This window comes from Saccopteryx bilineata, chromosome 2 (genome assembly GCF_036850765.1).
Source record: "Saccopteryx bilineata isolate mSacBil1 chromosome 2, mSacBil1_pri_phased_curated, whole genome shotgun sequence".
Taxonomy (NCBI): Eukaryota; Metazoa; Chordata; class Mammalia; order Chiroptera; family Emballonuridae; genus Saccopteryx; species Saccopteryx bilineata.
The window spans coordinates 80989247-81013264 of NC_089491.1; positions in this window are offsets into that span (position 1 = coordinate 80989247).

The window sequence follows — 24018 nt, forward strand, 5'->3', positions numbered from 1 at the left end:
AGGCCAATACTTTACCATTGTCCTTCCTTCCTTCCTTCCTTCCTTCCTTCCTTCCTTCCTTCCTTCCTTCCTTCCTTCCTTCTTCCTTCCTTCCTTCCTTCCTTCCTTCCTTCCTTCCTTCCTTCCTTCCTTCCTTCCTTCCCTCCCTCCCTCCCTCCCTCCCTCCCTCCCTCCCTCCTTTCTTTCTTTCTTTCTTTCTTTCTTTCTTTCTTTCTTTCTTTCTTTCTTTCTTTCTTTCTTTCTTTCTTTCTTTCTTTCTGTGAGAGGAAGGAAGATAATGAGGCAGACTCCCAGATGTACCCTGACTAGGATCCATGTGAAAACCCTATCTGGGGGCAATGCTTGAATACCTGGTCAGACTCTTTCTTTTCCTTCCTTCCTTCCTTCCTTCCTTCCTTCCTTCCTTCCTTCCTTCCTTCCTTCCTTCCCTCCCTCCCTCCCTCCCTCCCTCCCTCCCTCCCTCCCTCCTTTCTTTCTTTCTTTCTTTCTTTCTTTCTTTCTTTCTTTCTTTCTTTCTTTCTTTCTTTCTTTCTTTCTTTCTGTGAGAGGAAGGAAGATAATGAGGCAGACTCCCAGATGTACCCTGACTAGGATCCATGTGAAAACCCTATCTGGGGACAATGCTTGAATACCAAGCTATTTTTAGTGTCTGAGGCTGATATGCTCCAACAGAGATATTCTTAGAGCCTGGGGCCACATTTGGACCAGTCAAGCCACTGTCTCTTGGAGGGGAAGAGGGAAAGAAGGGGGAGGGAGGGGAATTAGATGGTCAATTCTCCTGTGTGCCCTGCCTGGGAATCAAACCCAGGACATCCTTACTCCTGGCTGATGCTCTATCCACTGAGAACCAGCCAGGGCCCTCTCTATTTCTTAATAACATTTTTATATTTTGCCGCACAAAAATCTAGTAACTCAAGTGAAAACACTTCAATGAGTCACATGTCTGGTGCAATGCTGATATTGTACATTTCTACTTTTTAATTTCAAAGGTAGTTGGAGCAGTGCATAAATATCACAATTAACAAGCTGTTGGTCATATTGCGCAGTTTATTATATAATTATATGTCTGCCTTTAAAATACGTCATTAACTTTCAAACTGTTCCTGGGTTGTGTTGATGCACACTGAAGATCTGCACACACACCTGCATTAATTTCTTCAACTGGGGACAGAAACTCATCTTGTTAAAATGAACGATGTTCACAATCATTGAAAATAAAGCCATAGTCATAAAATAGGATATCTTAACTGTTTTTCACTCCATCAGAGAGTAAACACCTGTAAGAGTATGCACGGCAGAGCCAACACCAGTTGCACCTGTTTAAATCAATTCCAAGTATTTGTTGTGCAAGAACATGCTGTGTGTGGCAAGTCTCCCCCTCCCTGAGCCAGGTGAATCTCTGAGGGGAGGGGAAAGCCCTAGGTGCATGGTTCTCAAACTTCTGTTTAAGAATTATCTGGATTGGGGGGTGGCATAATTCTTGTTAAAATGAAATTTCTTTTATTCTCCCCTCTACCCTTCATTTTGCTAATTCTCCCACGTAATTTTTCCACAGGTGGTCTGGATCGCTCTTTGAGAATCACTGCCTTTTATCTCAGAATGAGAAGTTTTAGTTTCAGAAACTAAGCTTTTTAAAATGAATAGGACCTTCACATGTTGTGGACAAGGCCCACTGAGGGTGAGAACGATGGAGATGCAGAGACCCGACTCTGGGGACCAGGTTCAGTGACGTAGATTCACTTTATTCAGGAAGTAGGCTAGCTTATATACACAGGTTCAGCCTATAGGGTGTTACAGTGTGTTCTTCAAAGCCAATGGCTAAAAAGATCAAGGAGCTGCCTGGTTGGTGCTGAGTTACTTCCTTACAGTGGGCAAGCTCCCTCCTGGGTGTGCCTAGGAAGGGTTCAGGTGCTGAAGTATTCTCACAGCATTGCATCAGCCACAGCTGCTAGGAATGTGCTCTGTGCTCCACCTACATTTCCCCCTTCTCTTTTAATTAGGGCCAGTTGGACTTGATGAATGACAGCTTGTTGTTATTGTACCAGGGCCTGGGGGCCTGTCAGGGGCCATTCTCTGATTTTGCTCTGCTAAAGCCTTCATATCTCTCCAGGTGATGGGGTGCTCACATTGGCCGTGAGGTCTTCTTCTGGAGACTTACCATTTCTTGGGTTGGAGGGTTCATTGGAGAGGTCATCTTGGGACACCAGGACTGGCCTTATGTTTTGTCCTGGGATAGAAATTGGCTGAGGGCTGTTTTCTGGAAAGACACAAGCATAACCTCTCCTTTGCATTAGAAGGGGTTGTGGACCCCACCACTGTGCTGTGGCTGGGTCCTTCCAGAGTCTCAATGGTAAAGGGTTTTTGGGAGTGGCAACTTCTGCTTTTTTGACTGGCGGAGCCGACGGCGCAGTTAGCAATTTGGTTGGTTTCGTTTTTGCGTGCTCAACCGCGAGTGTGTTAAACTCGGAGGCTAAGCCACTTTTCTCCTCAGTGGAGGGGGACGAGGGGCTCCTCAGGGAGAGGGGTAGCCTGTAATACTTTTGGAATAGGGGGAGGGTCCTTAGCGGGAGTTGGCTAGTAGGGCAGGAGTGAGACCAAGAGGGAAGGTTTGTCCTTTGTGTACTTCTGCTGAACGGACGTGCTGGAGAGCTTCGGGTCCCAAAGAGGCATGTTCCAAAGCCAAGCGTTGAAACCTGAGAGGATTTCCTAGTAGGTACAAAGATCCTTTTCATTAACTTTAACTTGCCTACTCTGCAATAGGGCATGGAGAAGGTTTCCTATTGCAGAGGGTCACTCACCTGTCCCTTGGATGCTGGTTGGGTCCCTGTCCAGGCACCAGTTGTGGACAAGGCCTCCTAGGGGTGAGGACGATGGAGACACAGAGACCTGACTCCAGAGACCAGGTTTAGTGACGCAGATTTGCTTTATTCAGGAAGTAAGCTCGTTTATATATACACAGGTTCAGCCTATAGGGTGTTACAGCGTGTTCTTCATAGCCAATGGCTAAAAAGATAAAGGAGCTGCCTGGTTGGTGCTGAGTTACTTCCTTACAGCGGGTGAGCTCCCTCCTGGGTGTGCCTAGGAGGGTTTCAGGTGCTGGAGTATTCTCACAGCATTGCATCAGCCACAGCAGCTAGGAATGTGCTCTGGCTCCACCCACAACATGTCATCTTCTCTTATCAGTCAGAAAAAGCCAACTCTTTGTCAACCGAGTTTTCGCACATGGAGCAAACTTATGGAGAACTGGAGATATAAACAGTGGTAAGTGACAAACCAAGGACAAAATTGCTTCTCAAAAAACCCCAGTGGCTGCAAAGGGGAGTGGTTGCAGCTGTGGTTTGTGGATGGGCCCATTGTGCTACTGTCTGAATTTCCTCTCAGATTGTAGATCTATACAACATACGAGTACACAGAGAATTGGAGGCCAGTGGTTTAAATTCCTTCATTTTTTGGATAAATAATCTGAGGTGTTTTCTCTAAAGTAGCAGAGATTGAACTAAACCCCAGCTCTTTTGATTCTTCAACAATTGCTAGTTTTCTAAAAAAAATAAAAATATGTAGTGTCTTCAGTGCTCAGTCTACTGAAAGCCCTTTGGAGGCACATTCTCTTGTGAGACAGGCAGCCTGGTTGTGGAAGGAAGGACGTCCCTGAGAACTTTCTTAGTGCCCCTTTCTGACGGAAGGGCTGGAGCCAGCAGATCAGGGCTGGTTCTCTAGCCGAGGCCAGCATGCAGGACGCCACAGGACTCAGGAGACTTCCTCTGAGGCCTTCCTGCTGAGCGTGCTGTGGGCTGTGTGGGGAGTCACCTGCCATTGGCCACTGGCCTCTCTATTTCAGGTTCAGGAGAGGCGCCAGGACAGGAATCCCTACAAGATCTTCACACCTGCTTAGAGTCGGCCCCATGCCAGCTACGATGCCACTTTCCCACCTCCCTCCCACTGTAGACAGCACTAATTCATTATGACAGTTATTTCAGTAGAGCTGAAACCTAGTTGCACAGTCCTTCTCAAAATAGCTCTGCAGGTAGCCACTTTGGATCATCCAGTCAGCATGAGAGAGGAAACTTGCTTGCGATCCTGCTTCTGAGTGATTCTGTCCAAAAGTTATTCTAACGCTGACATTCAGAGAGTAGAGCTTACAAGACCTTGAGGAGGGAGGGCACAGAGTCAGGGCTTCTGAAGGGTTCCCTGCAGCAGCCCAGGTGCAACATGCTGGCTTCCAGATGGGCATGTGGCTCCCTTCCCATCATATTTCCTGTGCGTCTGTGTGTGTGTGTGTGTGTGTAATAAAGACCCAAGATAACCAGCTGGAGCTATAGGTTCACTTTGCAGCCATAGAACAGAGTGACTTCTCTGATGGGGATCAAACTAAGTCCTTGACTTTCCTGGTACAGTTCTCAACCAACTGTACCAGCTCGTGACCAACAGAAACAATAAAAGCTTGTTGCTCAAAGTGTGGTCTGAGGACCAGCACGTTGGCCTCCTTGAGAGCTGGTTAGAAATGTGAACTTCAGGCTTCATCTCAGACTGAAATAGCAATTCAAACTTTAATGTATGTTCATAAATCATACAGTTGATTTATATGTACATGAGAGTTTCAGAGGCACCAGCTTAGAAAACTCACTATATAGCACAATAACTTCAAGCTGCTTAATATTTTAAGGATCTCTCCCATGCCCAGAAATGTCCTGGACTCCTTGGCAGATGTCCAGTAAGCATATGACAGGCCTTGACTGCAAAGGTAGCTCAGTTGCGTGCAAAGGCACTGGAATGGGCATAGACTGGCTTTGTGATCCATGTTCTGGAAAGAAAAGTCTGTTCTTATTTTGTGTAGCCTTTTTATTTCTCTCCCTTCAGTGATATTATTTCTTCCATTCTTTCACACTGCTCTGCACTGCCCTAATAGCTAACTTTCAGGGTGTCTTCCAATCCCTCTGGTTGCTTTGAGGCTTGTCTCACCCCTCCATTCCCACTGTCCTCCTCTGCTTCTCCACCACCTTCCCTCTGGCTCAGGGTACTGACCAAGCCCTGATTTTGCAGAGTACCCCTGATAAGGCTTTTCTCCACCTCAGCTGTTGCTGATTTGTGTCTTCCATTCAGAAGGGCCCAGGATCTTAGTTCAAAAGGCAAATAATAAGATCTGGAGTAGAACTGAATAGTGGATCCTGCATGCTGATAAGAGAAGCAAATTCTTATTCAAGTGGTCCATTAATTGGGGTTTTTAATTTATTCTGGAAACAACTAAAGAGCTCCTTGGGCTGGGACTCCCATCTAACTAGGCACTAAAAGGCTAAGTGATATATGCCAACTATGCTAACCAGGTGACATGCCCTCTAATCTTTTTCTTTTTTTGCATAAGGCTGGCTACTGAAGACTGCCATCTTGAAAGACTGCTTGACCTGTGGTGGTACAGTGGATAAAGCATTGACCTGGAATGCTGCGGTTGCTGGTTCGAAACCCAGGGCTTGCCTGGTCAAGGCACATACAGGAAGCAAGTACTATGAGCTGATGCTTCCTGCTTCTCCCCCCTCCACTCCCCCCTCTTCTCTCTCTAAATAAATAAAATCTTTAAAAAAAGGACTGCTTTGCCAAGTGCCTAGTAATGGCTATAATCACTGTTATCCCTGCTAATGTCATTGCTGTGTGTCAAATGCCATGGTGTAATCATTTGACTATGTCCTTTTAGCATTTTGAAGAACAGTTATTAGAATAAACAAGTCAGGGTGTCTCTAAAGTCTGTCAGTGAAGGAAAGATTAGCTGTTGGAATGGTTCCATTTGCCTTTACCGTCCTCGTTCAGTCCATTAGCTGGGGGCACAGGGCACCTCACAGCTGCCACCCCTGGCTTCGGCTGACAGCGACATTTGGAGAAGGCAGGCCTCTTTATATCTGACTAAAAGAGCCTGTGGATTCATTCTATTTCCTAAACTCAGACAATGTTAAGAATCTGTCACCATTTCCATTAAGAGAAGATTAATGAGTAATAATGATTAATTGCTGTTGTACCACCGCTCTTGTGTGTTTTTCCCTCTGAGGACTATATTGGGTGAAGATTTCTACTCTTACAATGTTTTTAGACAAAACTGTACGATCCTTCACTGTGCAAGCAGATCAGCCACTAATCACATGTGGCTTTTTAAAATTTAAATAAATAAAACAAACATTTACTTTCTCAGTCACACCAGCCACATTTCAAGTGCTCAGCTGCCACATGTGGCTAGTGGCTACTGAGAAAGGACACTTCAGCATCACAGAAAGTTCTTATAGTGCTGACATGGCTCAGTAGACTTTAGAAGAACACGGTTTGCTGAGTTTATGGGCCTGAGTAAATCTGACTTCTGCTTAGTAGCTGAGTGACTTTAGACAAGTCGTTTGACGCTCCGAAGGGCTCAGGTTTGGCATCTGTTAATGGGGCAGTGCTCCCTGCCTGGCAGCTTAGTTGAGAGGATTGAAAGAGAAGGTCCTTCTGAGAGTGCCTGGAACCCTCACCCAGCATTATCTGCTTTCTCCTGCTCCTCCTTCCAGAATTACCTATTTCTCTGCACTGTTCTCACCTGCATTAGTGGGAACCTGGTCTGAGCACTGAGGTTGGCCTGGGGTGAAGAGAATCCCCTCACCTCAGAGGTAGACGAGAGGAGCCTGTGATGTCCTGAGTCTGACTGCTGCCTGCCCCAGCAGGCTGAGGGAACTTCTACGGAAGGGACAGGTTTGGCTTCTTCTGCACACAGGACTCTATGCTTTCAGTCATTGCCTGCAACAAGTGGGTGGGTCACAATCAGCAACGTTTCTTACTGAAATAAGACACCTAAGTTTCAAGTGAAAGCTTATAGAGCTCAGTGGTTCTCAAATTTAATGAGCAACCGAGTCACCTGGAGGGCTTGTTAAAACACGGATTGCTGGGAACCCCTCCGGAGATTCTGAGAATGTGCGTTTGAGTCCCAGGTGTTGTGCAGCTGCGCTTGAGTTGTGGCCCTGCATGGGACGCCTTCACCTGCAAAGATTAAATTGTCTGTATCCTTGGGCTACCCTGAGGAGGTCTACAGACACATTCCTCAGGGTGTGATCATTCCTTATAACATAGTAACAATGTGAGCCATTCTCAAAATTAACAATAATGAATCAACACCTATTTTGGGTCATCTCAAAACCAACTGCATATGTGATTTTAGTGTCTGCTTTTTGCACTCGTATTTACAATTACATTATCACCAAATGATTTCCAGAACTGGCAACATTTAACTTTTTGTTTTTTTCTTTTTGACAGAGACAGAGAGAGTCAGGGAGAGGAACAGATAGGGACAGACAGATAGAAAATTAGAGAGATGAGAAGCCATTAATTCTTCATCGCAGCACCTTAGTTGTTCATCGATTGCTTTCTCATATGTACCTTGACCAGGGGGCTACTGTAGACAGTGACCCCTTGTTCAAGCCAGAGACCTTGGGCTCAAGTCAGCGACCATTGGGTCATGTCTATCATCTAACACTCAAGCCAGTGACCCCATGCTCAAGCTGGTGAGCTGGCTCAAGCTGGCGACCTCAGGGTTTTGAACCTGGGTCCTCCATATAATAGTCCAATTCTCGACTCATTGCTTGGTCAAGCAACATTTAATTTTTGATGTGGGTGTTTCTCAATCTGAGTCCTGTGGATGTTGTAGGCCATGCACGTAGGAGTCCAGGAGTCCCTGTGTGTGAGAAATAGTAGCCTGGTGGGGCCGTGGTGGGGCAAGGTCTCATCACGTTTCTCATGAGGAAGGCTTGTGGTATTTTGAGTGGAATAATTCTTTTCTGTGCAGAGAGGGACTTGCCCCTCTTTGAAGGACCTCTGGCATTGCTGGGCCTTGCCCATTGAATGCCAGATGGTGCTCCGGCTTCGTGGGGCAACCCCAAACCACTGTCAGATTCCCCTGGGGCGGCGGTCAGAGCTGCTCCTTCTCAGGTTTGCCTTAAGTCAGCTCAGCCTCTGCCCCTGGGGCCTCCCCCATTTCTGCTTCTCTCTTTTATTACTTCCAGGCTACCAGTAGGAGACTGAGAGAGACCATCTCCAGACGGGTGGTGGGGCCATCTTTCTAGTCTGCTGGTTTCCCCGGTAGAGGACAGCAGTGCCAACAACTCTCTGCCTGCCTTTTAGGTATGAGTGGCCAGCCTGGACTCTCTTCCCTCCCTCTTCAGCTTGCCCTTCTTTTTGGCAGTGCTCACCCCTAGACAAGGTTCTCCAAGTGCCTCTGCTGCCTGACACTGTTGGCCAGGATGCTCCCTCTGGAGGGGTGGGGACGCACCTGCCCTCTGCCCGCAGCCTGGGCACCCGAGTGCTCAGAGATGGTGGTGGCTGTGGCAGGAGGCAGCGCTGGGAGGCCTGTGCCCTTTGCTCTTTTGTGGGTTTAAGTCCCCAGTTCATCTCTTGCTTTCTTGTCCTCCAAATGCTCCTTCCCAGGAAAAATCTGAATCAGTCTCTTGTCTTTAAGTTAGTTCCTGCCAAACTATGGCAGATGTCAAGTAGCTGACTGATGGTAATTCCCCCTGCCCCCACTCCATCAGGCAGAGGCTTAGACAAAGCTCAGAGAAGGCGAGGTGACTCTGTGTGGGCAGCTGCTGAACCATCCTCGGTCCGGTGGAAATAGGAAGAGGATGCAGGAAGGAGCCCGCCTAACCCCGTTAGAGCAGCTCGGAACCTCAGGCTGTCACTGCCTGGTGAAAGGGCTCACAGTCGCCGGATTAACGCTGCTTTAGAGCAAGAACACTTTCCTTTCTTTGAGAAACACGCATGGCTTGGCCTGCATTTTTCTAGAAGTCACAGCTTTTCCAAGGGGGATTTTCCCTGGTGCTCTCTTTCCCGGGCACCCTCTCCTCTGCTTTCTCTCACGCAAGCCCTTCAGTTTACCTTCTTTGTGCGAAACAGGCAGCACCTGCCATTCATCGGGGACTCCTGACAACTCCAGCCCCCCGGAGCTCACAAGGGCCAAACTTCTCTCTAAACCCCTGGAGGTCACTCTGCAGGGGTCCCGGGCCAGGAGTTCATGCAGTTTGGACCCTTATGCTGTAACCCTATTCCTGTCCATGACCCAACACCCTGGGGTGAAGTCTTTGTCCTTGAGGCTATGACACAAAATGTGGCACATCTTAGATTCCAGATCTCAGACAACAGCCCATCTCAGAAAAACTCATAACCCAGGAGGCTAACAAGGGCTCAGGGCAGTCCTGAGGCAGAAGGAAGCAGGAGGGCCAGGAAGCCTGGCAGGGCAGCCTCCCTGTTGCCTGCCTTTTCTCTCCTCAATGTACTTTCCTGGACCCCTCCCACCTTGCACACCCCCACCCCCTTCATTCTCATCAAAACATTCCTCCTTTCACATGGAGGTGCAAACGACTGATAGTGGCTAACAGCTTTCTCCTCACCACCCTTTCAAGATAATTGTGTATAACGAATATGTAAATTATAGAGAAACAATAGTACAATGAATCCCTCTACAGGTGTACCTCAGAGATGTTGCATATTTGGTTTCAGACCGCCATTAAATGAGTATTGCAATGAAGTGAGTTGTAACCTTTTTGTTGGTGGAGGGTCTTACTGTGGGATAAACAGCTGTGTTAGGCTTGCTTGCTGGTTCCCGGCTGCAAGCACTTTGCACGACTAGTGCGTGAGCACGTGGCAGGAATCCACACGTGTGTCTCTATGAGAAGCGATGGGTGCTTTCCCTCGGCGGCCTCCCAGATCACGCTCCTGGCACTGCACTGTGAGGTGCGTTCCCTGATTCCCTCAGGTACCACCCTGAGGGGTGGTGTTCCTGATCCCTTGTCTTCCACTGAGAAAGTGGTTTTTCTTTGTTTATTCACTTGCCTGGCTCTGTGAGCCTCCAATAAATGGGTAATGGCTTGACACTTTCTGGCTTTGTAGTTCTTCTACTGTCTGCCGAGTTCAACGTGAACCTGCCTGGCCTCAACCACTGGTATTACCGTTGCCTTCAGTTTTTAAAAACACAACGTCTTTAAGGTGCAAAAAATGAGGTATGCCTGTCTGTCCATCACCCAGCCTCAATATTTATCAGCTTATTGCTAATCTAGTTTCTTCTATACCCCCACTCACCATTTGGAAATCCAACCTAAGACATTAGTTCTTTTCAGTACGTGCAGAGGGCTGTCTTAAGCCACAGTCTGACCACGTCACGTGCTGGTGAAGAACCCTCAGTGGCATGAGAGAGTCTACGATGCTTGGGGGGTGGGACACGGCCCTGCACAATCTGGTACCATCCACCTTTATGGCTTCTACCCGTCCACTGCCCAGCAGACCTTACCCTTCCAGGCACACTGGACATTGTTCCCCAAAATGTCCCTTTTTTAAAATCTGTCACTTGATACAAGTGTTTCCTCTTGTCAGACTTTTCATCCTTCAACCCCAGCTCAGGGGCCATCTTTTATCTGAAGCTCCCCCTGAACTCTCAGATGGAGTTAATCAGGCCCTGCTCTGGGCTCCCATGGCATAGAGACACTTATTTACAGCATTTATCAACAGGGATATATTACTGACTATAAGATAGGCCCTGTTCTAGGGGGGTTCCAAATCACTATTAACTTATTGAGCCCACATAACGCCACTCTCCTGAGGTTATGGCTAGGGAAAGTGAGGCACAGAGAGGTTTAGGTCACCCAGTTCCTAAGTTGAGGTTCCTCAGGTTAAGAAGCCTGGTTTCTTAACCATCCTCCAGGCTGCTTTTTCTAGCACAAGTCCAGCACTTGTCAAATATGGGTCGCAGACCATGAGGTCTTTGAAACTGGAGGCCGAGCTTGTGCTCCTCGGTCTCTCATGCTAATGCGCTATCTGGCACAGTGCAGGTCCTGAACACCTTCCTGTGGAACAAACACAAGGAACTCTTCCTGGTCATTTGGCGAAACTAGAAGTCATGAACTCCTCCTAAATCCAGTTATAATTCTCACAGGGGTCAGGGCCTTAGTCTAAACAGGTTCTCAATCTTTTTCCCACCTAACAGTGCTGCCGAGTGGGAGGCACTCCCTGGCTATAGGGCTCTCTACGGCTCTCACCTGGGAAAGCACACTTCCATGAAGTTGGAGGGGTATTTGGAGGCGGAGGCAGATTTAATGGCGGGAGCACCGGGCGCGCGCCCTGGGCCCTGACTTCTGAAGGGCCCCGCAAAACTCCAACTTTACACTTTTTTCTAATGACACCAAGTTTGGTTTCATATGTGCAATTTTAACATTAATAGTACATAATATTTTTTATTTATTTAAAAATATGGTTAACATGTATTTTTTTAATCTTATTTTTATGAATTTTAATGCAGTGACATTGATCTTCTGAGAAAACATCTCCAGATTACTTTGACCTTTGATTATGCTGCATACACCTCACTCAAAGTCAAATCCTCCTCCGTCACCTTCTATCTGGTTTTCTTTGTGCCCCTACCCTCCCCCCACTCCCTCCCTCTCCTTCCTCGCCCCCTCCCCACCCCTCCACCCCACTCCTTGTTAACATGTATTTTTATTTTCCCTGTCTCTCTTCTTTTTTTTAAGGGGCCCAATATTTTCTTCTCTGCCCTGGGGCCTCAACTGACCTTAATCTTCCTCTGTCTGGAGGTGGTGTGGGTTTCCCACGAATAGTTTGAAAAAGCCCACAGGTGTTTCTGAGAATAACTGAGCTGGAGCACTAGTGTGAAATTCTAGACAATAGTCTCCAGATGGACTGAGAGTTTGGGGACATTGGAGACAGGGTCTTCCTCCACCTTCCAGACTCTCCTAAAGCTTATCCCTGAAGCAGGCTGCTGAGAATGAACAGCATGACTTTCCTTATGGAAAACATTTTCTTTTTCTTTTCCCTGATGTCCGATGGGTTGCTACTGGAATTAACTGCCCATGGGAGGGAACTCAGAGAGGAGACAGGAGAGTGAGAATGTTTACAACCTTCCCTGATGATTCTATTCCAAGGACTCGGGTCATTAGCTGCCGGCAGCAGACAGTATGCATAATTTTCCATAGTTAGTGACCAAATTTGGGCATAACTCTATTTTTTTTTTATCCCTGAGGTGATTGTTATTTACTGAAAATTCTTTTAGCAAATCCTAGCAGCAGAGTTTTCTTTCTTTTTAAAATTTTTTTTCTATACAACTTTCACTAATTAGAAGCTAATTTATTCACTGTCTGGCTATAATGTAAATAATGACCTAACTTAAGCCTTTTAAACCAGAAGTTCTCATAGTAAACCCTCAACCCTATGACCTTGTGCATCACGGCATGCAAAACATCCATTGCAACATGGGGAATGGCTCAGATGTGTTTTGGTGATTGCAGCAAAGACTATACACAAAACAAAAGCCAGATGCTAATAGCCAGTTCTACTGCTTAGTGCGACCTCAGGAAAGTCATGCTGCCTAATTAGTCCTTGTTTCCCTCATTTATATGATAGATTAGGAATGTGGCAATTAGGTTTCTCTTGCACCCCAATGGGACGGATCAGTAATGGCTGCCTGGAATACTAGGCTAAAAAAGTACAGGGAAGGGTGCTGTCATTAATTGTTGATGTCGGCTGTGTGTGAAGGAGCAAGAGTGGCATAATTTACCAAGTGTTCGCCAACTCTGGGCTTTGCGATGCCTTATGTCTGTCCCGGTAGAAATATACAGACTGTGTTCAATGTGTGAGCTGGCCATAGAGGCAAGATTGACTAAGCAAAAGTTTAGTATTTCAGTATATTATTTATTGGCATAGATCACCAAAGCCCCCAAAAGATGTGGGTACCCTGGGGGCTTTGGTGCACCCCAGAATTTGTTGTGTTCTGGATGAGCCTGACACCTACCTGATCTCACAGAGTCCTTTTTGGTTTGTTGTTACTAACCAAGCTGGGCTTTTAGATCCCCAGGTCACCTGGCACGTTGCTGGATGAGGGTAGTTGGGGGACTGAGATCAGTGGCACCCCAGGAAGATATGTTTAGTTTTCTCATGTGAGTAGTATTAGTAGTATTAGAATACTGAGACATACAATTCTTTATTTTATTTTATTTTTTTATTTTTTTTACAGAGATAGAGAGAGAGTCAGAGAGAGGGATAGATAGGGACAGACAGACAGGAACGGAGAGAAATGAGAAGCATCAATCATCAGTTTTTCGTTGTGACACCTTAGTTGTTCATTGATTGCTTTCTCATATGTGCCTTGACCGTGGGGCTACAGCAGACCGAGTAACCCCTTGCTCGAGCCAGCAACCTTGGGTTCAAGCTGGTGAGCTTTGCTCAAACCAGATGAGCCTACACTCAAGCTGGCAACCTCGGGGTCTCAAACCTGGGTCCTCCGCATCCCAGTCCGACGCTCTATGCACTGCGCCACTGCCTGGTCAGGCGAGACATACAATTCTTGTAATCTTTAAGTTTAGAAAAGTGTTCAGATATCCCAATAATGAATCCATTTAAGATATTTTCCCAGTCTTAGAGAACTTACATTACTTGTTTAAGATCACATAAAGTAGGGAAGAGGAAAATAACATATACAAAAAGCTTACTGTGAGCCAGGCACTTTATAGAGTTAAAAGTCACTTAGTCTGCCTGACCTGTGGTGGCGCAGTGGATAAAGTGTTGACCTGGAAATGCTGAGGTTGCCGGTTCGAAACCCTGGGCTTGCCTGGTCAAGGCACATATGGGAGTTGATGCTTCCAGCTCCTCCCCCTTTCTCTCTCTCTTTCTCTCTCTCTGTCTCTCCCTCTCCTCTCTAAAATGAATAAATTAAAAAAAAAAAAAAGAAGTCACTTAGTCTTTCCATTATTTCACAGACAAGGAACTGCTGATGCAGTCACTGAGTCACTCGACCACATCTGCATAGGAAGAGCTCTGATAATAGCACACATTACATCAAGACTTCTGTATGTTTGGAAACTGTCAAAGCATTTGTATCCAGAATCTTGGTATTTGTGACAACCAGAGAGTGTTTTTAAAAAACCATTAATTATACAGATGTTTGTAGGCCAATTGCTAATAGGAAGAGTTGTCTGAGTGTTTATCTTTTCTTTTTTAATGTTCTTTTTTTATCAATGATTTTTAATTAATTTTAGTTTATTGTGTTAACATGGATTCAAGTGTCCCACTCAATATATATTTTTTCTTTTTATAAATTATGCCATAATAACATGTAATAAAAATTATGTGAAATATTTTCCTTTAACATTTTATAAGTCAATCAAATGCATACCACAACAGATTATTTTGGCTGTTGTTTAAGTAGAGAGTTCTCATGATTTTATTATTTTAGTAATACAGAACTTCAAGCTGAGACTATACTCAGAAATAAGTTTAGAAAATGGAACTCTAAAATATTGGGAGTAGGAAAAAAACAACAACCCAATCAGGGCTTCTGTGCTCTAGAAAACCAGGTGTTATCACTGCTGTATATCTTCACTGTGGTCAAAATTAAAAACCAGTCCTCCAAAAAAAATGAAAGCATTCAGGAAAAATACAGCAACTCCAGCATATACTATAGCTTTTTCTTTAGCAGTATAATCTCCAAAGAGTGAAATGTATTATAGAGTTGTGAATAAAATATTGATGGAAAACTTAAATTTTCTAGGTGAAGTTTAGGTCTGTAACATTGTACCAGTAAAAACTGGACTCTAGAAATAATGAAGATTCCCAATAACAACTGTGATTGGTAAAAATTTTGAGCCTGCCCTGTGGTGGCACAGTGGATGAAGTGTCGACCTGGAACGCTGAGGTCGCCAGTTCAAAACCCCAGCCTTGCCTGGTCAAGACACATATGAGAGTTGATGCTTCCTGCTCCTCCTCCTTCTCTCTCTCTCCTCTCTTTAAGATGAATAAGTAATTAAAAAAAAAAAGTAAAAATTTTGATATAAATATGAAAACAAAGCTGATGAATTGAGTTCTTATTTTTAAATTTATATAGAAAGCAATGTGTCTATGAATGTTTCAATAAAATAAAGAGGAAAAAATAATGTTCTCCATAGTTAATTGATTGAGGATTTTATTTTATTTTATTTATTCATTTTAGAGAGGAGAGAGAGGGGGAGAGAGAGACAGAGAGAGAGGAGAGAGAGAGGGGGGAGGAGCTGGAAGCATCAACTCCCATATGTGCCTTGACCAGGCAAGCCCAGGGTTTCGAACCGGCGACCTCAGCATTTCCAGGTCAATGCTTTATCCACTGCGCCACCACAGGTCAGGCTGATTGAGGATTTTAATCAACTTAATGAATGTGACCTGAGATAAGTGTTAATACTATTCTCATGAAAATGTTGGCATTCTCAAATATTGAAAGTACTATTAGGTGCAAACCTCATAGTTTTTAACCATCATTGGGTTGAACACAGGGTCAAGATGTCTTGTACCTTTTCCCTAAACATAAAGAAGTTCGTAGGTCCTTTTCTCTGAGAAGTGGGATTCATTTTGGAAGGAAGGGAGATGTGAGGAGTGTGGATTTCAAACCTTTCTTAAATTTGACTGCGTGCCTTCAAATTTGCGTAACAAGCTCAGGTTCAATTTAAAATTCTGACACTCACTGTGTGACCTTGGGCATGTTATTTAACCACTTTGTGCCTTTTATTTCTATCTGTAAAATGGAGACAAACCCAGTGAGTTTTTGTGGAGATTAAATGAAATGATGCAAGCAAAGCATTTAGCATTAGTGTATACCCATATCTGTTAATGAAATGTTTGGGATTCTGGTCAGAACAGAAAAGAAAATTATAAACAGGATGAAGAATCCAGACAAGCAGTGAAGAGATTAGCTGCTTACTCCAGTGGTATAGATCAACCGGCAGTCACCCAGGTGGGGCTACAGAGTTCACCTACTCAAACAAGGAGAAAAAACTTTGAAAGAGATTTCAATTAAAAATAAATAAGAGAAATGGTAATAATGCCCATTAGATAGCTGAAAGGCACGGGCTTGGTGAGGGAGGTCTGTCCATGCACACGAGATAGGTTTGACCTAAAGCCCAAGAGCCATGATTCTGTTTGGCTCCAGGAGGCCCATCTTGGTAATATGTAGGGACCACATGGCACATTCTGCAGTTGATTCTTTAAATGATAATGTGACTCAGGATCAACCATCTTCTCCTGTCAGAGATGGTAAATCTGCTCATTAGTTGAGTGACTTTTCAAAGCCTCAGAAGACATTGTAGAAAGAGATAATAAAGTAAATCAAATTCATAGTATTAATACTGTACTTTGATGTGGTTCAGGTTTGTTTTATAATGACTAGCATAGGTTGTATGTATTGTAGTTTAAGATGTTTGAAATAAATCTGGCATATTAATCTGATTATAATTTGACATGTGTAATTTCTATTATTCATGATATTTTAAGGGTGTAGTTTACTTTTATTAAGTTTGTAAATGATATTTAAATGTTTGAGATAATCAGGTTTGCAATATTTTATTTTAGTTTGACTGATTAAAAGGAATTCCTTAAGTGTGTAGAAAGATTTTGTTTTTTCAGTAAGCCAGCCTGGCTTTCAGAGTGGTTGTGAGAATTAGGTATGTTAAATGTGTAAAATTTAAAAAGTGCCTGGGCGAATTTAATTCACAAATTGGGCTAATTATTTAGAATTTAATCTTTTAACCTTATCAGTGAATTGAATATAATCAAAGAAGAAGTGGCTGTGAATTCTTATTTTTGCATAAAAGTATTAGATTTATAACAAGACTACTAAAATGAGCGTAAGGCTTAGGGAACACTAGCTTTGAATTAACCATTTCAATATAATTAATTAAAATCCAGTTGTTAGAGAAGTCCCTTGAGTGCACAAGTTTCCCTCAGACTTTTAAAAGTTCAAATGACAAGAGTAAGCATGCAGTAAATGGTGGTTATAATTAACGGCAACTCCCGCCTGTCCTTTCGTAACTTTGAACTCCTTCAGTGAAGCTTCCACAGCTGTGTTTCTCTCTGAGTTCCTGAGTGTCCTGATTAGCCCAAGGTAAAGATTATCCCAAAAACAAATCAGCTCTTTTTTTTTGAGTCAATTTTATTACTATTATATTTCACATGGAGAAGACTTAGTTACATAAAGTGATATTCTATGGATTGATTACCAGTAGTAGAAGCACAAAGGTGTGGAAAGTATAACATGAACACAGTAAGAAAACACCCTTTATCAGAATGAAGTCCATGTGACAGAAACACGCTACTTCAGACAGTGTATGTACAAATAAATATAGCATTTAGTCTATGTACACACATATTCACAGAGAATAAACTGATGCAAAATCTCCATATATCTCATTATCCATTGAAAACTGCTCATAATAAACAAAACACATCAAATGACAAAAATAATTTGGAAGAGCCTCAATTGGATTCTTGTAGGGATAAAGAGAGGCTCAAATGCCTCTTGACAATGGTGGCAGACAAGGAAAGCAAAAGATGACATCCATCCCTAAAAAGGTCCTTTACAAAAATGGCATTCTGATATTTTTAATGGAACCTGTCCAAGACAACAGTTTACATGTCTTAGGGCTAATGTCTATGTTGAGGTCAATGCTGACATGTCTGTTTTTAAAATATACAAAGAACAAAAGTATAATTTACCTTTCTTTAGTGCTAGCAAAACTATGATACGAGGAAGGTAACTTTTGCTCTTATTTTTGATGGCTCTTTGAGAATGCAGATTGCTTGGAGTTGGAAGCTATTGCTTCTACAGTTTCTCAAACTTGAGCCGGGAACACCCAGGCTAGCTGCGGGGCACAAGTATGGACTTGTACGCAGGGCTCAACAAGGCGACACGCGGACAGACTCCCTCTTCTGGAGGAGAGTCGCTGCCCTTGGAGAAAATCTTCAGACCACAAAACAGCTCTAAAAGGAACATCAGTGGCTCTGGGTCCAGACACTTTTTCTTTAGGGCAAATAGCCCTTTAAGCAGAAAACCGATGGGGTCATCCAATTTAATACACGTGTTTATTCTCTATGAGTCACTTAGTCACCCAGTTGTGGTGAATATTGCTAGGCTGTTAACTGGCTTTTAGTCATTCTTTTAGTTTTCACTCAAATTAAACAAACAGTCACGATAAAGGGAAACATTAGAGCTTTTAGTTGTGGGAACATCGGTGTATACACATAAGTCTATCATACTAGGTCAGAAATTGTGTACTTTAATAGAAAGAGCAAAAACCCAATGCATTAGGAGACTGCAGTTTTATATACCCTTCCATGGAAGGTTTTTAAATTTAGGCATAAGAAATTATTGATAAATTGTGTATCTCTCATTGCCATTTTTATAAGGGAACTCTTAGATCCACCCTATATTTATATAAGAAATTGAAACAAACCTAAATTTCCCATTTATAATTTGCTATTTATCCATTTCACTGTTTGTGTGGGTAAGCCTTGCTTTACATAACAAATGAATTCTTGAAAAGTAGTAAATCTATAATTTTAAAAAAGGAAGACTTTTGATATACTATCAGAACTTGCTATTAAAGGATCTATGTAATAAGCTATTTTGAAAATGAAGAATGCTTTTGTGAAATGTGTAACTTCTTTGATCTTCAGACTTTTGTTAAAATACACATCTAAAATTGATGTGAATTAGGCTTGTCTAGGACAATAATTTTATGCAATAAAAAATGACAGATAAATTCCAATTTACAACAAACAATACAAAACAAGAATGACTCATGGACTGCTTATTAACTGACTATATTCAGAAGCCCTGAATATATGTATTATTGGTATTTTATGGCTTTAATTAAGACAATTGTCTTTTATGAAGTACTATAAAGTGCAATATTAAAAAAATTAAAAAACCCAAAAGGCATCCATTGTCCTTCAGTTTTATCCTGATGAGAAGAATTGAATATTTGTTTAATTAAATGGCAAGGAACTATCTATCCTTAATTTATGCATGGAATTTCATCTTTAAAATAATTTTATGCAGGGATTTAGACTTCATTCTTTTTGTGTTTGTGATATGATTTAAAAAATATTCTCTATTGGGTAGTGGAGTGTTTTAAAACACTGTCAGTCCCAAGGCCTTAGTTACTTATGGATCCATTATAAAGAAATATGCAACCCAATATGTGAGAAAGCAGGAACAAGGTCCCACCCTTTTGGTGAACTATTACCCATTTTCCTGGGCCCGGACACCAGTCAGCAACCTTACATTTCTCATCTAACCTACCTCACAAGGAAGGAAATGCATTGCAATACTGAGCGGCAGGAAGTGCAACCATTTTCTGTTTCCTATTTAAAGTGAAAAAAATAAATTCCTTCTGGCAAATCAATGGAGGTAAGTGCAGGTCCAGGGTTTCTGAATGACCTCCAGTGGCGCCTCCCCCATTCTGAGTTCTTTGTGAGTGTGAGATTATAACCTTATATATAATGAAGCTCATGAGCTTGGCCTTCCCACGGCCTCATGGCAGTCCTTTTCACTGAGGATAAATGTCTGTTGGTGCACTTGGGGTATTCTGCGGCTCTGCTCTCTTGTGGTTGTGAATTCTATTCACAGTTTAGTAGCTATTAGGAGGTATTTCTCCCTAAGAAGTAGTCAGTTTCACAAAACATAAGTTGGTGGGGGCTGTAGGCTAGCGTTTTTCAATATTCACATCCATGAGATGGAAAAATGCTCAGAAAACTGGCCAAGTGCAAGTTAACTGGGGATGTTGGTGGTGAGAACTTTAAGGGGAGTGAGCCCTGGGTCCAACCTGGACTTGAAAACTGGACGTGTGTTAGAAATAAACAGACTGAGATCCCATAAAGTCAAGTGGACAGTGGCCCATAGTAGGTAAGACACCTATTCAAATGCACTGGGGCAAACTGAGAAATGCACTGGCTTTGTCCAAGTGCCTTAGAAGATAAAAGAGCCATAGGGAACACAAGATTGAATGGGAATTAGCAATGAAGTAAGACTTCCTAAAAGGTAAGGGCAACAGGAAGGTGCATAAAAAGGGAGTAAAGCATGAGGATCAGGCATGAGGTTCGAGGCTGCACGTCAGCCCTGCTCACACGTTATGCTAGTGTCACAATTAGTCATAGGTTCCGTAATTTAAGAACAACATAAAGCATTTAAAAAGGCATAGTAGAGAAGAGTTGTAAAAATTATTAGGAAGTTTAGGAAAAATGATGCAGAAATAAAAATCTAAAGATACTTTTGATGAAAATAAAGGTTCACATAGTGGTGGCTCTGAACCATGTCAGGGTAAACAGGACAGAGTGCCCACGCGCAGTTCTTTTCCACCAAAAAGAAAAAACTAGGTTAAGTCATCGACTTGAAGGGCTTGGCTTCACCTGGAAGGAGACTGTTCTGATGTTGATGGTTGTTATGTTGGTAGTTGATGGAACCGGGTTATACCTGGGACATCTGCTAGGACCCTTCTCCAACAAAAGGGTTGTCCTTTAGTGTAGCGTGATAAGTTGGATGAACTCTCTTAACAGAATCAAACCTTTCGCAAACTCCATGCAAATCCCATGACCCTCTTTCAGACTTAGGTATTTAACTGTTTAAAAAAATTATTTACACTCTGGCCGGTTGGCTCAGTGGTGGAGCGTCGGCCTGGCGTGCGGGGGACCCGGGTTCGATTCCCGGCCAGGGCACACAGGAGAGGCGCCCATCTGCTTCTCCACCCCTCCCCCTCTCCTTCCTCTCTGTCTCTCTCTTCCCCTCCTGCAGCCGAGGCTCCATTGGAGCAAGGATGGCCCAGGTGCTGGGGATGGCTCCTTGGCCTCTGCCCCAGGCGCTAGATTGGCTCTGGTTGCAACAGAGCGACACCCCGGAGGGGCAGAGCATCACCCCCTGGTGGGCAGAGCATTGCCCCCTGGTGGGCGTGCCGGGTGGATCCCGGTCGGGTGCATGCGGGAGTCTGTCCGACTGTCTCTCCCCGTTTCTAGCTTCAGAAAAATACAAAATAAATAAATAAATAAATAAAAATTATTTACGATTTCCTGTCTGTCCATCAATCATTTAGCAAAAATGCTTTGGTTTAGACAGTTTGATGTTACATAGATTCTTGAACATGTGAACATAGTTGTCTACCCAGTCATAATTACAGGGTCATTTTTGGGTCGAGAAAACTGGCTGACTTGTGGATTGGTTTGCCCTGTGTAGCTCTTTCTCTTTTGAAAGAAAATTGTTACTAGTCAGATTAAAGACCACTGTGGAATTCAGGTGGTTTTGAGCAAGACTGACCCCCTGTGCACAGGAAGGCATGTAAAATGACAGTGCACACGCTATGGGTGAGGGTCTCGGGGAAAAGCATGTGTTATTTCCAGAGCGAATATGAGCGTGCTTATGATTTCTGCAAATGCCCAAATTCTCCATTTGCCATAACCCAGGGAAGTAAAAAAATATTGTGATGATGTAATAATAAGTAATGAAGTTTAGCTGGCTGTGAGTATACCCTTTATTGCTTTTCTGGTCTGCTATTCATTTTAAAGAATATGAAGTTTGAGATTAAAAAAAGAAAAAAAACCCCAAAGATTCTTAGGCAAGAGGCTAAAGTTAAATAGACAGCAAACTAGGGGTAAATTATCCATCTTTCCCAAGGCCTTCTTGAAAGGGGACATTTTTTTTTTTTAAATTTGGGACTCTATATAAGCTCTTACAATTGGTAAAAAAAAGCCTGAATTTTGTAATTACTTTAAACTACATAGGGATATATATCAATGTGACAATTGCTTTCTTGGGAATCCCACTAAAAGTAGATCCTGTTTTCTTTCCTTTCCTTACTCTCCCCCACCACCTCAGCTCTCCCATGAGCTCTCTTTCAATGACAGGCCCTAATTGAAGACAATATTGCTGAGGAAGCTATAAGAGTTGACAGTATATCTTTTAAAAATATTAGGCCAGGTGGTCATATGAGATCTGGCTTAGCGAGAATGAGCATCAGCGTCTATAACGAGCTTTCAGGGGACAGTTGATTTCTCCAGAAATCACCCTGAGAATATTTTCCCTTTATTACTTTTGGAACAGAGCTGCCTATTTATAATATGGCCACTTAATTAACTGAGTAACAATCTGCCCAGGTGCAAGGGAGTATGGCATCCTCATAATCGTGTGTGTGTGTGTGTGTGTGTGTGTGTGTTGGTAGACATAAAGAAGAAAGCATACTGAAGTTTTTTGAAATGCTTGTATTCAGATATGTCATGTTACCCATGTCAGATATGGCAAGCCAGTAATTTCAGCAGAGCAGTTAACAGAAGTCCCATCTCCACTGTCTGCCTGGCCAGCAGCTCTATCTGTTGTCATTCGCTGGCCAGCTTTCTGTTAAAGCTGGTGTGGTGGTGTGGGAGTGGGACTTCCCTTTAGAGCTCGTCTCCTATCTCCCTGTTACAGGAGAGACAGTTTAAGGGCTATGAGCAATGGTGGGTGGTCTGCCAGCTCTGTCCCTGCCCAAGAATGGATGTACATTAATATAATCAAATGTCTCTCCAGTGAGGCAGCTGTGTTTGGCTGAAAAGGCTCCAAACCACCTGACTCATGTTTTCCCTAGAAAGTAAATAAGAATGGCCCTTGTCAGGTGACACCTGTTAGAAACCTTACAAAGCATTTTCCCCAAATATGAAATAGTCCCTGCCTCTTTTTATATAATATTCTGAAAAGGCTTTAGGATATCTCCTGCATCTGTCAAGTTGATAAACAACCCTGCCTCTTATTCTCTGCACATGTACCGTGCTTTCCCGCTCTGTCACTGCCTGGCTCAGCTCACTGCCTGAGAGGCTGCATCAGCATCTTCTAACCTCCAGCTCAGTTCCTCGGGAGCTAGTCAGCTTCTGAGGGCAGATAGATTCAGTGTGGGTACCCCTAAATGCGATTTAGAAGGTTCTGTTTGGGCATTCTCCTGTCCTGAGGCTGGCTTGGCGACAGGGGAGGTGACAGCAAGCAAGAACTGCTTGGTTTGCTATGGGTAAATGGAACCATTTGGGTGTGGCTCGCTTGTTTTAGATTGAATAGTAAGAAGTTGGCTCTTGAATTTTAGATATTATTTTATATCCTGCTCTAGGAAAGTGAAGAGAGTATCTGTGTTCCATATTTTCCCCCCTGTGCTCTTCTGCTGTGTATTTTTTGTGTCTCCATCAGCATTGAGGATATGGCTGACCATTTCTGTAAGGCTGTAAATGTATATTCTTTGGGGTGGGAGAATCTATGGAGTGGGCACAGATGTGTATGCTGGTATGTGCATGTGCACAGAACAAAGCCTACAAGATCTGGAAGAAATGTTCCCTTTGGTTGTTGATGAGCACAACTCTCCTTCACTATGGCAAACTTGACTGATGCTTCCTGCTTTTGAATCCTGAATGTGATTGGGTCAGAAGGTGATGATGTAAGTGACATTGAGCATGTACATATAGGTCTGGTATAAAGATATATATATTTCTCTATATACATATACAGACATGCAGAAAAGGCAGTAGGGGTGCATTTAGAGACCTACTTAGGAAAGAAACTGATGTGGAAAGTTTCTTATGTTGATGGACTAATGCTTTTAAAGATCTACTGGTGTATCCCACACACTTCTCTCTGGATTGACCCCGGCGCCACACACAACCTCACAGACACATAACAGGGGGACAGCATGGTCTAGCAGTGGCAGGGAGAAGGGGGGGCACTGCAGTTGTACATCAGGCTCAGAGCAGGTCATTGAGGTGGGAACAGGACCTTGAGATAGTGTCTTCTCCAGTACAAATTTTCATTAATGACCACAACACTCCCTATGAAATGAAGTTCACAGGAAAGTAAAATGCTCTGCGGCTGCTTATTTGAGTCTTGGCTGTGATCTGGGAGTTAATGGGGGGAAGGGAGGAGGCAAGGGGGAGCAGTGGGAAGTGCTGGAGTAAGAACGGTTGCCCCAGACCTCACTCGTCCTTCCTGGCTTGATATGGTCTATTTGTAGTGGAGTCAAAGTCACCTATTCAAACCTTTCAAATAACAAACCAGTCAATAATACATATTTATGCCATAACCAAATTTGCTCCTCTTCAGGTCATGCACAGGGAAAACAAGCTGAGTTTTTGACTAAAAGTTCACTTGCTCATTCTCTTTCACTCTAAGGAACTAGCACAAATTCTTGCCTCAATGCAAAATGCTGCCCTTTT